The sequence below is a fragment of the Triticum urartu genome, chromosome 2A (assembly GCF_056163025.1).
Source record: "Triticum urartu cultivar PI428250 chromosome 2A, HENAU_Tu73, whole genome shotgun sequence".
NCBI lineage: Eukaryota > Viridiplantae > Streptophyta > Magnoliopsida > Poales > Poaceae > Triticum > Triticum urartu.
The window spans coordinates 13,288,900-13,292,137 of NC_141874.1; the positions used below are offsets into that span (position 1 = coordinate 13,288,900).

General features: G+C 42.3%; 1 pseudogene; it reads left to right on the plus strand.

The window, feature by feature from the left end:
* Positions 1-668: 668 nt before the first annotated feature.
* LOC147982887 (indole-2-monooxygenase pseudogene) lies at positions 669-2,746 on the plus strand (annotated as a pseudogene).
* The last annotated feature ends 492 nt before the right edge of the window (positions 2,747-3,238 follow it).

Consider the following 3,238-nt stretch of genomic DNA (forward strand, 5'->3'; position numbering starts at 1 on the left):
ACTAGCTTATAAGCAACCGATCGAGCTTGTGATGATAAACTAAGCTGGTTCAGAAGAACAATTGCGCCGAGAGCTCCAGCGGTTGTATTATATGTGTGTATTTTTTGCTAATGTAAAATGCGCAATTTCTATGTAAATTGTGTGTAATTTTTGTTATTTTTTATTTTCTTTCTTCATAACGGGTAATACCAACGCCACTAATTCATTCTTCTTTAGGAAACTTCCTATTTTGTTCCCTTTATTTCTGTTCATTTATTTTTATTTTTTCCTTGTGTCTTAACAGGTATTGGGTCAATTTCTGTTATGTTTCAGACCATGCCCATGTATTTAGTAGGCTTCCGTTTGGTGGTTGCAAAGAGTCGAGTGCTCCTCTAGAAAATTTACTGGCCCAAATAATTGCAAGTCGATTTTGATTTTGCTGCACTGAGAAAAGTGGACGTGCCCAAATTATTTTTTCAGCCAACTTGTCCCTAACCGGTCCCTTATATTTTCCACTTTTTCTTTTTTGAGCGGTCACAGAAAGTTCATAAAACATGTAACCAAGACCCAAAGACTACCTTGTACAGTATGTTTTTAAGAATGAAAGCTACGTTGTCGCCTAACTAATTGCTCCAAGTTCAGTGCACCCCACAGCGGTTGTCGTTTCAAGTACTCTGCCTGGCTAGCTTATAAGCAACTGATCGAGTTTGCGATGATAAAACTAAGCTGGTTCAGAAGAACAATTGCGCCGCATAGCTTCTGAAAGTGCTGTGCTAGACATTAACTTCCCATGGCAGATCTCGTCATGCTAGAGACGCCTCCGACGGGATGGTTTCTATTCCTCTTCCCGCTCTTCCTCTTGTTTGTGTTTTATTACTGGTTCACTTGGAAGACAGGAAAAAGGCAACAGCTTGCAGGCAGACTCCCGCCATCACCACCGGCGCTGCCCATCATCGGCCACCTGCACCTCCTCGGCTCGCTCCCGCACGTCTCGCTCCGCAGCCTCGCCAGGAAGTATGGCCCTGACGTGATGCTCCTCCGTCTCGGCGCCGTGCCAACGCTCGTCGTATCGTCGCCGCGTGCCGCAGAGGCCGTGCTGCGCACGCACGACCATGTCTTGGCATCACGGCCACACTCCATGGTCACGGACATCCTCATGTACGGCTCGTCCAACATCGGCTTTGCGCCATATGGCCAAGGCTGGCGGCAGGCAAGGAAGCTCCTCACCAACCACATGCTGAGCGTTAGAAAGGTGCAGTCTTTCCGCAGCGCCGTCATGGAGGAGGTAACTTTCAATGACTTTCTAGTTTTCGCCACACCACATTTGATAGAATTATTTTTAATATCTCGGCGTGAAAAACATTATGAAGACATAAAATTGAAAAATGCATAAACTTCATCCTTTCCAAACCAAAAAAACTTAATATTTAAGATGATGAAGAAAATTGTGGATTGTTAAAAATCAAAATTAGATGGCGAGTTGACCAGAAGAAAATTAGAAAATGGGCTGGTCTGTCTATCCACAAGGCGGCGTAGTGCAGGTCCGTCGGACAAAAATATATCATCATATTTAATTAATATTTAACATAATTTGAAAGAAAAGCTATCCATAGATCATGAGGGTAAATAATATAGCTTGTGCTTCATTAAGAAATCTCGAAATAGAAAGGTGTGACAGCTCCCGGTGCCTAGGCACCGTCTACCAATAGTAAAATCAAAAAAAAAATTTCTGAAACTTTGTAACATCAAAGATGATCAAACTTTGTAGGTTCTTGCAAGTTTTCATGCCAAAATATTATGTAGAGAAAGGTGTATGAACGAGTTTCAGATTTCAGTGCTAAAAATGCTCAAAACTTCAAGCACTGAGATCTTTTTCGTGTGTAGAGCTCCTCGAATGGTTTTTTGGTATGAAAACTGGCAAGCGCCTACAAAGTTTGACCATCTTTGATTCTGCAAAGTTTTAGATTTTTTCCTATTTGTTTTGATTTTAATGTTCATAGAGGGTGCCTAGGTACCCGGGAGCTGGAAAACTACTCTCGTCTCGAAACCAACTCAATCCAATTGGCACACTGAGGTCCTAGCAATTGCGAGAGGAAAGGTCATGGCTTGAAAATCCATCAGACATAGGAACGTGGAAACGCTCATACTACTCAACACCAGCAACAATCAAGAAAAGAGAGGTCAGGGCTTAGACGGTCTCCAGTTAACTGATGAATAAACAACATCCACTAGTTAGGATATTCCACATTTCTAAAAAAAATTGGGAGCTTGATTTTTTCTAGTTAATATGTCAGTTACCATCAGATAGGACGTCCCTTTTTATTCAATGATTTCCTACTGTCAAGCCTTGTTGGTAATCTTCTTAGCATTTTCAGAAACTTACCATGTCAGAAACAAAATAAATAAAATTCACTTTCATTGTGCCCTCTGCTAACAATTGTGCATGCCATCATAGGTGAGCATGGTGATGGCCAAGATTCATGAGGCCGCCGCAGTCGTTGGTGTGGTGGACATGAGTGAGCTGCTCAAGACATTCACATATGACATGGCATGTCACATCGTGTCCGGAGAATTCTTCCTAAAAGAAGGACAGAGCAAGTTGTTCCAAGACCTCACCAATGATACGTCACTGCTGCTAGGAGGGTTCAAGGTGGAGGAGTACTTCCCAACATTGTCTAGGGTAGGACTGCTTAAAAGGACAGTCCGTGCAAAGGCTGAGAGACTAAGGCTACTTGATGCTTTAAGTGCACCATGCTTAACGGCTTAGAATCGGGACTTCAAAGACGTTTTGAACGTCATGGACCATATGAGATGTTCCAGGAGTTGAAGTTAATATTTCAAGCAAATACCCGAGTTGAGAGATATGAAGTCTCCAACAAGTTCTATAGCTAAAAGATGGAGGAGAATCGCTCAACTAGTGAGCATGTGCTCAGATTGTCTGGGTACTACAATCGCTTGAATCAAGTGGGAGTTAATCTTCCAGATAAGATAGTGATTGACAGAATTCTCTAGTCACCATCACCAAGTTAGTAGAACTTCGTGATGAACTATAATATGCAAGGGATAACGGAAACAACTCCCAAGCTCTTCGTGATGCTGAAATCAGCGAAGATAGAAATCAAGAAAAACATCAAGTGTTGATGGTTGACAAGATCACTAGTTTCAAGAAAAGGGCAGAGGGAAGAAGGGGAACTTCAAGAAAAACAGCAAGCAAGTTGCTGCTCAAGTGAAGAAGCCCAAGTCTGGTCCTAAGCCTGAG